Source organism: Haliaeetus leucocephalus, unplaced genomic scaffold, assembly GCF_000737465.1.
Source record: "Haliaeetus leucocephalus isolate CR32 unplaced genomic scaffold, Haliaeetus_leucocephalus-4.0 Scaffold228, whole genome shotgun sequence".
Classification (NCBI taxonomy): Eukaryota; Metazoa; Chordata; class Aves; order Accipitriformes; family Accipitridae; genus Haliaeetus; species Haliaeetus leucocephalus.
In genome coordinates this window covers 19,070,691-19,083,412 of record NW_010972664.1, presented here as the reverse complement: position 1 = coordinate 19,083,412, position 12,722 = coordinate 19,070,691, and the positions used below count along the sequence as shown (strand labels likewise).

General features: G+C 49.6%; 1 protein-coding gene across 5 annotated transcripts in view; it reads left to right on the top strand.

The window, feature by feature from the left end:
- LSAMP (limbic system-associated membrane protein) overlaps positions 1 to 12,722 on the top strand; it is a 1,004,442-nt gene that overhangs the window by 861,119 nt on the left and 130,601 nt on the right. The gene's annotated exons all lie outside the window — the stretch shown is intronic.

The window sequence follows — 12,722 nt, the reverse complement described above, 5'->3', positions numbered from 1 at the left end:
TTTGACAATACGACACTCCCGGTCCTGTTCCCTAATTCTTTGGAGCTGGACTGCCTGAGAGGCTTGACTTCTTCCTTGTTTGGGGTGCAAAGGGCACACACGTATTTGGGTTTGCTCTCATAACCATTGCAGACTGACAACCAACGCAAAGAAAAGAAGGAATTAAATCTCTCCTTGTGTTAGGCTTGCCTTGCTCCGTCTAGTGCCCCAAGAAGACCGTTGGGGACTTCCACGTTACTGTTGACTCTTGTGGAAGATAGTCAAATACTGTGACAGACAGCAGATTCAAAGCCTTTAAATAGGTTAAAAAAATAGGTTGCACCTCATCCACAAGGGGGGAAAAAAAAAAGAAAAGGAAAAAAGTTGCCTTCTCCCTGTTCCTCCAGCGCAAGTAGCTAGTTGTTGGCAGAGTTTCTGTGCCTGGAGGCATCACAATATAACGTGTCTCATAATGGCTGCACGCCGCCTGCTGTGAGCTGTGGGATTTGGAGAAGAGCAACCCAGGCTGGCCAGGAGAGCAGCACACACAGCTGGCTCCCAGCTGCCATTACCTTCCTCTTACCTGGCACTGCCTTCTCGTCGAGTGTGAAGGTGAGGTAGGGCTCCTCTGGCAGCTGGGCCATCCCTGGCTCGTCCCACTATGCCAGCTGTGGGCAAGCTTCGCCTCATCACTGAGGGAGTATTACAGGAGCAGAGCAAACAAAATGTGTGTGACGGGCAGCTGGCAAAGAGGCAGCGCTCTTTCCTGCTAAAATACTCAGCGGGGATCTGCAGTGGCCGCTCCCGGTACAAGGCAGCTGGGCATCAGGCCTCCCAAGTAGCTTTGGGGGTGTTTTCTCTGAGCCTCAACTCTTTAATTGTAAGGCTGCGTGCAGAAGGCTTGTAGACTCAGGGTATGGGCCTTGCAGGTTCTCAGAAGCGATCCCGTGTTATCACAGGCAACTGTAATGAATATACAGAGCTCCAGTGCACAAGCAGATGGGGTTTTCTGCCCTAACTGGAAGGCTGTAGCAGAAACCAAGGGTTCTGATGGCCAATCTCCTCCTGATTTCAGCCTAAATTCCACCCTCTTGTTCTTGACCCATCCTATCTTTTATCTCCAGAGAGAATCACATTGGAGGAATGTCCCAAGGAAGCGGTGCTGGTGGTACTAAGGCTGTTACTTGGGTGGTGGAGACAGGGAAGGAGAAGCTGTGTGACGGTGTAGCTAAAGAAGATGTGGGAGGCTAGTCTGCTTTGTGCACTCGGAAGACCCAGCCAGAGTCCCTGTCATGGGGAGGGTGCGGGGGCAAGAGGCAGAAGAATCCCCTTGAGTGCAGCAGGTCAGTGGAGGAAACCTCTGCATTTCACTGAGTTTAATTAAGCAGCAGGGAGATTACATAAGAGATCCTGTGATGTCACTGCTGTGCCGTAATGCTGGAGAGACTGGGGAAAAGTGACGTGCTTTTCCCTCTCCTGCTGATGCAAACGCTCCCCAGGAGACTCCTGGCTATGCAGGAATCTGCTTTTCCGGAGGAGGTTAACAAGGAGAGGCTCAGCTCTTTACCTCGCTCTGTTTCCTTTAATGAATTGGGGTCTTCTTCCACCGTACACCCAGACAGAGAAACAAGGGAGCATGTGCAATCAGTTCTCACTCAGCTAGCCAACGAGATGTGAAATAGGTTCCAGGGTGGATGATACCCTTGAACGAAGTCACACTGACTTGTTTGCTGTGATAATGTATGGACGCTCCTTCCTTTAAAGTCTCCCGTGTAATTGAGCCCTGGCGCCTGGTAACTGGTAGCAAGTGAGTAAATCGTTACTTCCTAATGGAGGTTAAATGCTGCAAGCCTTGTTCACAGCATCTTATCCAACTGTCCCAAACGGCTCTCCTTGCCAATGGAAACGTGCCCTTCAGGGAAGCCCTGAGGCATGCAAATGTCAGAGGGATTCCTGCCTCCTTCACAGGCATCCGAAATACAAAGTGTTTTCTACTGTGGAAGTCACGGTAGGCCACTCTGGCTATTTCCCATTTAGTTTGGGGCATTTTCGCTCTGCAGCTCAGGCTGTCACTTCCATTTCTTGCTTGGCATGCACTGAAACAGCCCTTTTTTCCATTGACAGCTTTCCTCACTCTGTGTGCTCTCTCCTTCTCTGTCTTGCACTTATTTCTTCCTTTTCCTTCCCTCTTTTCCCGTTGTCCATCTCTCCCCCTGCCCACCCACCGCCCCTTTCTGCTGGAGTACAAGCCCGGGGGGGTTGCTGCTGGGTAGCCTTTCTGGTGTGTCAGTCATTCATGTTGCCCATGGTAAGTCAGTCACTTCCCCCACCCTACCTCATTAATGCCTCAATTTCTCCCTGGGTATATTTAGGATGATAATTAGGTGTTTCACCAGTGCAGGAATTAGAGGGCTTGAACAGATGATGTTTTCAGCGTGCTTTGAGGTCCTTGATACACACTGATAATGAAGCCCATGCAGTCAGGCTGTGGGAAGACACACAGAATTAACACTGCCCGTGGCACAGACTGAAACAAACCCCCTTTTCCGTTCCCTTTCATGATGGATTTCATAGACTTTGGTAGCCGTGGTGTCCAAGTAGATAACATAAGGTGGAGGAACAAACCCCAGACTTTTCCTCACCTTACTGTTCTTCGAGCAGCCGCAGAAAGCTTCTTTTTGTCAGTACCGACTGCTCTTGGAGACCAGCCTGGGGGGTTGGTGTGGGCAAAACTGTCTAAACTCAGGAAATTCACTTAATTTACTGCTCATTAACACAAACTTGTAATTACTTGTTTGGCTATTGGGAAACGAGGATGAGAAACAGTGAAACAACCAAGTGAAACCCCTTTCCAACTGCTTCCCCAGGCTCAGCCTCACTCCGACACTTCTCCCTACCCTGAGTCCCCTCTCTCCCTGTTTTGACCACGTTATGCTCAGTCCCTGCCAGTCCCTTGGATGAGACGACAGGCAGCGCAAGAAATTGGCTCGGTGCACGATGGTTTCTTGCTGCTGCTCCTGGTTTCTTACTCTTTTCTTCCCCTGGTCCTTCCTTCTTACTCTTTTGGTGCTCCAGCCTGGGTCCTCCATGGGCTGCCGTCCCTTTGGGGGTGTCCCTGCTCCCGTGTGTCCCCCTCCACAACCAGAGTCCCTCCGAGGTACCCCCAGCACAGCATGCCTTCCCCCAAGAGCCGTTCCCAGCCCTGTCCCCAGCAACCGTCCCCTTCCACATCCATCCTCCTGTATCTGCTTCTCCGTCCCCTCCTGTGTCTCCTTTTGTGCATCCTCGTGCCTCCTCCCGTGTCTCCTCTTGTTTCTCTTCTCACGTTTCCCCACCTGTCCCCTCCGGAGCACCCTGCCTCAGTGGTGCCACCCTCCCCTACCCCCGCTGGGGTGGTGGGACTGGGACCCCTCTGACCGGCCGTGGCGTTGGAGTGCAGTGGGTCAGTGCTGGCTGTTGCAGAGCCAACGGGACCGACTGGGACCAGTACGGGTCAGCCCCTGACGTCTTTCACACGGGGCACCCTGTGCCCCTCCCTCCGCAACTAAAACCTGACAGCTATGCCCAAAAAGGGGTCTACAAGCAAAAAGAAGGGCAGTTCTGCAAGGTGCCAGCCCAGCACTTCCCCCTGATGGTGCAGATATCTGCGTGTGTTGCACAGCTGCTGGGCAAGCAAAGCAGATCTGAGTGGGTCACTGGCTGATTGCTTATTTTTACGATTCCACGTTCAGCTCTTCCCATGTGCTTTCTGTCTCATCAAGGAATCAAACCCAGGATGCTTTTGCAGCAGTCTGCTGGCCTGAGAGCCGTTTGCCTGGTATTTTCCAGGGAGTCACCCCTTTGGGGTGGGGATATTGGCTTTTATTTTCCCCTCTTGCCACCACCCTGGTCAGTGCTTTGCTAGTGAGCTGGAGTTTCTCAGCTGGCAGATGCTTGTACGAGAGGGGTGGTTTTGCAGAGGGCTGTGCAGATGTTTATGCGTCAGTCCTTCTCTAAATTGGAAGTGACATGCCTGCTGAAGTCGGGCAGAGCACGATCCCTGGGAAGGTGTGGGAGCAACTCTGCTAAAGTCAGCTGAGCTACGCCAAAGCAAAAACAGTGCAAGGGAATGGAGGATGAGACTCACTGTGACCAAGCAGAGGTGCTGTACACTTGATGGGAGGTGGGGCTTCATTTTTCACCCTGTGACTGACACACTTATCTTCATCTCCATCATCCCTATAATAGATGTTGACCTCTTCGCTCCAGCAATGGAGTTTCAGCTGACAAATCCTGACTCTCCCTCCTTCCCAAGCAGTCTGTTAGAGCAAAACAAGGCCGTTTCATCAACTTTTGGCCTGTTGTTTCAAAGGAAATTAATATTGCATGGTCATGGTGACTGTCAGTCCTCTGAACTCAAAAGCCTGTTGGCTAATTTCCACCACAATTGGTGGAGGAGTAAAAGCCTCAAGGCTATTAGAGCTCCCATGTGTTTTCTGCAAAGTATGACCCAAAAGGAAAGAAAGGCTCTTTTATTACCTTCATGGAGCAAAAACACAAAAGAATGAGCTCAACCCTTTTTCAGACATCAGCAAATCAATACAGTAACTCCACCTTTCATGGGAAAGCTGCGGGAAACCAGAAATGTGCTCAGAGAAACTTTGTTACGCGCTTCATCTTTACCTTTGCTTCCCCGTACGTGGACAGATATAACTCCAAATAACTCCTTTCCAAATTACGTAGAGCCCTGGTGTAGCCACGGCATGCTGCCAGCAGAGTCGCAGCACCTCGTAGGCTGCAGAACCCGTGCTGACTGCGGCGGCAGCCACTCCTGACGGGAACATTGTGTTGTGGGATTTCAGCTGGGGAACTGCTTAGGCAGGCTGGATTTGGATTTGAGCGCATGCCTCCATCTTGCTGCGGTGCCAGAAGGCAGAGGGTTTACATTGTTCCTGAAAAAGAAATGGTTGGGTAGGAGGAGGAATAGATGTTTTCTCACGAGCAGACAAATTAGGCTGTATCGGGTGGTGGTTCTGGTGTGCACCCAGTCCTAGCCAGGCTGAAATTATCAACTCCCTGACCTGTTAGTGTCAGGGGTGGTAAGAATGAACTGCAGCCACTCACAGGCTGCAAAACAGCCCTGAGGAAGGTCGTGACTGTTGGTTATTGGGTTTGCTGATGTCCTACTATCTCCTTTCTGTCCCATGCTCCCAGCCAGTACCTTTCATATAGTTCTGCTTCTCTAGAGGAAAGACTCATCATATCTGTAAAGCTTTAAATATAGAATATTTCCAGAGCAATCTGACACAGTGCTAGAGTGAGGTGAGGGGAGAAAGGTCATTTTCTTTTTCTCTTGTCCCTTTCCTTTATCTCTGAGGCCTCTAATCATAACCAAAGCAGCTGCAAACTGCAAGAACATGGAAGAATACACTTTAGGGTTCCTCATGGGAACTCTGGCTTTATTGCCTCTGTGCTTCTGAGGATGAGAACCTTTGTGGTATGCCTGTAAATGAAAGGGGCGTGCTTGTGGCATGGGTAAGCGGGTGGAACATATGTGACTCTTTGGTCGGAATGCTCTGAGCCAGCCAAATCCTTCCCCTTTACTCCAGGCTCCTTCCAACTATTCCAGCCGTGCACAAATATCTTCTCCCTCTCGTCCTTCCTCTCGCTTGTTGCAGCATCCCAAACTAGGGCCTTTGAGCTCTGCCCCTCCATCTAATCTGTGCTTCCCTGTCTAATGACATGCGCTAATGTGTGCTAACAGATGTCTGAGCGAAAATTAGCTGTGGTGTCCAAATCAATTAGACTGGAGAGGCTATGCAGGAACAATTGCTCAATAGGCTGTGTGGGTTGCTTTTTTTTTTTTTTTTTTCCCTTTTCCCTTTCCTTTCTTTACAAGAGGTGAAATTTTGCAGCCAAGCCTTTGCCTGCCTCCCTGCCTCGCAAATTCCACTTCCAAGCGGTCTACCTCTGTGCTTAATGGGTTCTGATCTGGTCTCCAGATGGAGCTGGCTCCACCAGCTGCAGGCGAACAGCAGCTGCTCTCCGGAAGGAGAGGTACACGCTTCTCCAGAACCTCGCAGCATGGGTACAGCCGGCACGTCAGAGGCAGCTAAACGATCCTGGCATTTTTCGTGTGTTTGCCTGCTTCGCAGGAAAAGCAAATTAGTTTTACAGGATCAACCACTTGTGGAGCGGCATCTTGCAGAGAGTTCAAAACAGGCTATGGCACACATAGACGTGTTGGCTCAGAAGTGCTTGAAACCATGGCTGGGACTCAGGCGGTGTAGGAGAGGTTCTTGGAGGGGTTGGGAAGCAGAGGACATGAATCCTGAAATGTAGTTCCCACACTTCTTGGGCAACAGAAGATCTGCTGCTGGGAGGCGTGCTGCTTTGTAGCTTTATTGTGTCCTTCTTTTCAAGGACCTTGCAATAAAGCTCATGATAGATTGTTATGGATGCCCCATAGACCTTTTACCTTTGTTTTTAATTAAACAGGTTTCGCATGTTGCTTGTCAAAGAAATTCAGAGTCACAGGCCCAAAATCAGCAATGTTGTTTGCAAGTGAAATACCGAGGTGCTCAGAGAGATTGGTTTCGAGGTATGTAGGAATGACTATTGGTCTTTCCCAGCATTCTCTGTCCCATCTGGACCATCTTCCTAGTAGCTATTGCTGGATTGGTCTACCCTGGGCACTGGCCACAGCTTTGAAGACCAGATCTAGCCATAATGCATAGAGTTGGCCAGGAAAGTCTAATTTCCATAAAAGTTAAATCTTCTGGCCGTAAATCTGTAATTCCACAGGACTGAAGGAATGCATCTGGTGAAAGAAAAAAACAAAAAGCCAACAAAAAAATAAGAAGCTACTTGTATTAATTTGAAGGCAGTTCAGTAGCAGTGTAGCATTCTTGCACAGCTCCAAAGACTGTGGGATATCCCAGCTGCTGCTGTGTGCTCCTGAAGGCTAAACTGCATTTATGAGGATGCCCAGCAGTTTCTTTCCAGGCTGAACTTACCTCATGCATGAAGTGGAAACGCATGACTTGCAGTCACCTGTAGAAATAAACAGTGGACTCCAGCGATTCCCTTTGGGAGATTTGTCTAAAAGCATGTACCATCAGGAATAATCATATGCTTAACAACTCCTTCACAGAAGTCCTTCTGAATTCGTTTCTAGTTTCAGCCACCTTTCCTTTAGCTGCACCTACTTTTTGAGAACAAATAGTGCTTAGGGGTCTACAGAAAAGTTTTGTCACAGGTAATTCTTCATCTCAGCTGCTGATACCCCTCGAGTGCATTTCTGTTCGCTCCTACCTCTAGTTTTTCAGTATGTTTCTTGTAAGATGGTGCTGCATGAGGTTGCCAATCAGTGAACCGCAGAAGCATTTACTTCAAGTGTGCAAGTACATTGACCAAAGGAAATGCCTTCAAATAATTTGTGTGCTTTGCTGAACTGTGGCCTAGGTGCATTTGGTCCTGTTCAAACCTCTTTTTCATTTCTCTGCAAGCTTGCGTCTGATTTCCTACCTGCTGTCACCTTTAACTCCATTTTGCTATCACGGTTTGCTGGCTTCTCCTTCTCTCTCTCCCCTCCGCCGTTAAGCGTCTGTGTTTCAAATGATGTTTCTCTAGTCACTCTAGCCTGCTTTTCTCCAAACTGCATTTTGCTTTTCTTTTCCTCTCCCCATTCATATCTCACTAAGCCTGTTTTGCTCTCAGTCTTTTGAGGAGTCTGTCCTACAGCACTGCATCTTTCCTGTTCAGCAGCCCCCCTGCCTCTGCTCTCCCTCCTGCCTGGCTCACCCCCAGCCCCACGCTGTGCCCACCTCTTGCCCCCTTCTGTGTGTGCAGCGATGGGCTGGGAACACACGCTAGTGTTGCGCTTGGTTCTGTCAGCTAGGCTTCCCAGCCACATTTATCAAAATTATCCCACAGTTCCTTGCAGAGTCGAATATTAATAGGGTTCATTTAAAACCGAGAGTGTTGCTAATGCTCTTTTTCCTATGCGCTAAATGGGAGGAAACAAGAATTACCCAAACAAGCACGCACACAGAAAGTGGGACTGTTGGGAATAGTTAATGAGGGAAGTGAAGTTGTTGGCAGAGAGGACATAGAACAGAAGCAGCAGCACAGACGTGTGCCGAGCACCCCAGTCATTTTTTCCCCCAGACCTGGTGGCAAGGCTGGTGGGGTGCCCCCCCCGGTGCCAAGGCTCCGTGTTTCTTCCGATCTGGTGCAGCTCTGCTTCAAAGCTGAGGGAAACCCGGTGCTCCCTTTGCTATAAAGGCTGAGGGGAGAAAATTGGAGGTGAACTCAAGGTGGGGATGAGAAGGGAAGCTGGAAGGTTAGTTAGGCAGGGTGCAAGAGCAAAAAAGATGCCCCCCATGCCATTCACCCCTTTGTCAGAAGGTCTCTCTTTATTCAGAGCTACTACAACCTTTTGCCATTCCCCACTCACAAGTCCAGCCACAAAGGTGCTGAAATCCTCCTCCTTTTTCTGGTTGCAAGATCCTACCTGTCGGATCCTGCATCCTACTGCTCACCACCCTAGCCCAGCAGCCAGAACAGGCTCTTCCCAAACGCCCCAGCTCAGTTCCCATGACCGAATCAAAACTGAACCTCCAATGGGTTTGTAATAGAGAAAGTACCCAGGATCACACGCTGTGCTGGAAAAGATTTAACACGTTCTCACGAGTCCCCATGGGTATGTGCCACACTGCCATCAGACCGAGAGGTGCTGCGTTATCTTGCCACCAGCGAGAGGTGGATAGCAGGCAGCCGTCAGTGCCCTTTGCGGGGAGAGGGAGAAAGAGAGAGGAAAAAGCTGCACCTCCGTGGCAATGCTGAGAATTGCCCACACCAGTGAGAGCTCATCCAGCCCTGCTTTCTGTCCCAACACCCCATGTCACAGACCAGGCTGCTCTTCGCTCCCCGTGAGAGCTTGGTTTCAGCAACTCGCCTCACTCGGTTCAACCTCCGCTATGGTTGGCCACACTCAGCTCCAGCAGCCCCAGTCAGTTGAAGAAGCAGCAGCATCTTCTATGGCTTCTAGGAGGCACCTGCTTCTCATGTGCCCTCCCAAGTCAGGAGGACGCATAACCTTGTGTCCTAGGGATACCCCCCAGTTTGAGAAACATCTCAGCCCTTTGGTGCCCTTAGCTTCTCCAAGGAAGCTGGTGTCAGACACCCTGGATTTTTTCTCTTACCTTCCCTCGTCCAGGGATCAACAACGCTCAAGCAGTTCATAAAGCAGTGCCTTACTGTTCCTTTGGTTCACCTCCAAATGCATTTATTTAGTGTTGCGATATGCAGCAGTCAGGGAACTTAACTCTGTTCATGCTGCTGTGGGTAGGAGCAGAGTTTGACCCCCTGCTTTTTGGGAATGGCCAGACTGCTGTGCTGGAGAGAGATCCTGTGATGCTCTGTGAATCCTTCATGCTGAGCTCTCTCCTCCCTTTTTTCCTGCCTGTATTGACCTTTACTGCTCAGCCAGCTGTCATGCTTAAAACAGCCCAAAGTGCTTTGTGGTTTTCACATGGAGATCTCCAGAGAGAGGCAACTTATGCCAGCTGCTTTACTCAGGTTTTCCTCGTTCTGTTCTGCCTAGCCTGGGGAGCTATCCTTGGCTTGGGGAAGTGGAGGATCAGAAAGAACATCTCAAGCACATAAAAGCACAATGATCGGTACTTCTGTGCAATTAAAAAGGCTGGTCCGGTCTTTCGATGCTACGCTTTATAGTGGCTCTAGCAGTAATGAAGTCATAAAAAAGCTGGTGCAACTGGCATTAATGCAGGCCAGCTCAGTCCTGGAAAAAAGTGTTCATTCCTAGGGAAGGGTAATGTGACTTCTGCTATCTCCAGCCTTTGACATATTCAGCGATAGGAAAGGGAACAGGGACTTAGGGAATGCCAAGGAAGCCTAGAGAAAAGTGTTTGCATTTAATTAAAGATTGTGAGACAGCCAGAGCTTATGAGAGGTTGTCCAGTCCCACAAAACCAGGAATGTCAGACCGATACGTGCTAGTGGGTAGTCCTAGGAATGAATGAAAGGGTTGGCAGGAGTACTTCAAGGGAAGATGGTATTTATTTCTGGGGAGCACAAGAGGAAGAGAAGGGAGGCGTGAATATTAGGCTTCGCAAGCCAAAACAGCAAAGGGGTCATTTATTACCAATATGAAGGTTTCTGGGGATGTGTACGTAGAGGAGGAGTGGGATGAGAAGAAACAAACAAAAAGCCTTGTGACTTCTGGAGTTTTATGGAGCAAAACCAGATCCTGAGCAGAGTTCATTTAAATTTGCAGTTTTATAGTTGTTAATGTGATTCCTGGGGAAAAAAAGAGAAGGGCGTTAGCAGCAGGGATAATAAAGTAAATCACTTAAATGGTAGCAATCGTGCTCTCCAGTCTTCCTGCCCCTCAGTTGGTTTGACTGCCAGTGTTGGTAAAGGGAAGAATGTGACGATTTTGATGCTCCTCATTTCAAGCTTTCCCAACACGAAACCCCCTGTGTCTCCTTCCATGCCACCTTCATGTAAATCTCCATCAGCTCCATGGTTACGTCAGATTTATACCTCTACAGCTAAGACTTAGTGGCCTCCTGTGCCCCTGCTCCCTCTTCCCTGTTGAGATGAGCAGTTTAGGTACATAAACCTATGGCTTTTAGACTCCTTTTCATATACTATTGTTTCCAGCCAGTTTTACTCTGTTTGGGGTTCTGCTAGGATTTCCAGAGGCTGTTTTGACCAAGTAGAACTGGTCTGGGGTTTTTTTTTGGGGGGTGGGGGCAGGGGGGAACAAACAAAACAAATGACAAGACCTTTCCTGCATAGTCGTTTCACAAGAGGACAAAATTTAATTGCAAAGTGAATTGGGGAGATCAGAGCAGCAGTGGCTGCAGGCAGTGAGGGGGAAGTTCAGTGCTAATAAATGAAATGTCCCTGATCCAAGGAGAGAAAATAATCAGCACAGCTATAGGACAAACCTGGGACATGACACCAGGCAGCAGCACCTGTCAAATTAATAACACCCCTTTAATTTTGTCCAGCTAGCCTATTAAGCCTTTTTCCTGTAGCTGGGTGCTATGAGCCATGCTGACTCAGGATAAGGAAGGGAGCTGGGACAAAAGGAGGAGCTCAGAGAGGAGGTTCGCAGCATGCGGAGCATTTTGAGAATCTCTTTATTGACTTCTTGTGTGCCAGGAGGAGACACTACGGACACTCAGCCGGCCTTGGAGCTGATGCTGGGACCTGAGTATCTCAGAGCCCTCTGTCAGCAGACTCTGCAGTCCTGCTGCCTGGAGGGGAGAGAGTGGTCCTCGGCTACTTCTGCTGTAGTTTTGCTGTCAGAGATCTTGGGTGGTTGCACTGCAACTTAGGAAGCCAGGTAACGCGCATTGCTGTTCTCCAGGTCATTTGTGGACAGGGAAGCTGGGCTTTCAGAATGACACCATCCTTCCCATTTTCTTCCTCCCAGTTCCCCATGGCTGATGGCAAACTGAACTCCTTAGGCTGGAGAGACGCCCATGCTCCTGTTGGCTTTGGAGACCAGCGCAGTGCTTCCAGCCCCCTGCATGCCCACGCACAGTGGATCCGACATGCTTCTGGAGCGGTTGTAATATTGGTGGCAGGCGCTGCCCTCCGGGGTGGGAGCTCCAAAGGCTCTGCTCCTGGTCTGGGGAGACAGGAGAGCATTCCCTGAGATACTGAGGGCTGAGACAGCCTTCTCCTGTGGGCTGAGCCTACCCAGGCGGAACAGAACCACGCACATAGCAGTACATGCTTTTTCCTTCCTCCCTCCCCAAACCCCCCTCTCCATTTTGTTGCCCAGCGTGGTAAGGCTCAGACCTCCAGCTTTGGATACCTGAGCAGGAGAAGGAAAGGACAGGAAGATTTTTTTTTTCAAGCTGCGCACAACGTAGCAGTAGCCTTGAGCACACCCGGTCCATGGATGGGGGGCACGGGGGTAGCGGTGGGAGGGCAGGGCAGGAACAGACAGACGGACGCTGGGCACCGCTAGCGTAATTGCTGGCTTGCCTTTAGGTGAAAAGAGTGCTGCTGCCATTCCCACTGGGGCCAATTTGCTGTTGCTGCTCTTATCTCGGATGTTCATCGGGCTGTAGCTACAAACCTCCTTTGTCCAGGAAGCCATCTGAACCCTCTCTCTCCTCCTCCCACCCTCAGCTGGCGATGGAAACGGGGACAATACGTGTTTGCCTGTCAGGACGAGGAGAGCTGTTCTGCTAAATTGGAAGTCTAGCTTGAAAAAGAGGAGAAGGAAACCTCAGGAATCAAAACTAGCAGTCCACCTGTGGCAGCCAGATGCCCCATGGAGTGCCTGTGTACCTGAAATCTAGCCCCTGGGGTTAGGTTCTGAATTTGTTATTGGATATTCTGTGCGTGCGTGCGTTAGAGCACTCGGTTCACAGCGTCACACTTTTAATGTGCAAAATGTATTTCTTCTCAGACCCTGTGACCCTGGGATCTAAGTCCAAAATTGAAAATATGAGGCCTCCTGACAAAAGCACTCAGGTCCTTTGTGGTTTTCAGCAAGCCCCTTAAATTCTCTGGGCCCCATTGCTTCTCCCTTCTTCACCTCATCGCCTTTAAAAAGGAAACTGTACTAACCTACCTCAAAAAATGTTATTTTAAGCACCCTGCTTATCATTTTCTGAGGGAAAAAAATACATTTCAGGCTGAGTTGCCATGTTTTACCGAAGCCCAGTGGCAATTTTTTTTTAGCAAGGGTTTAATATTTAATTTTGCCATTT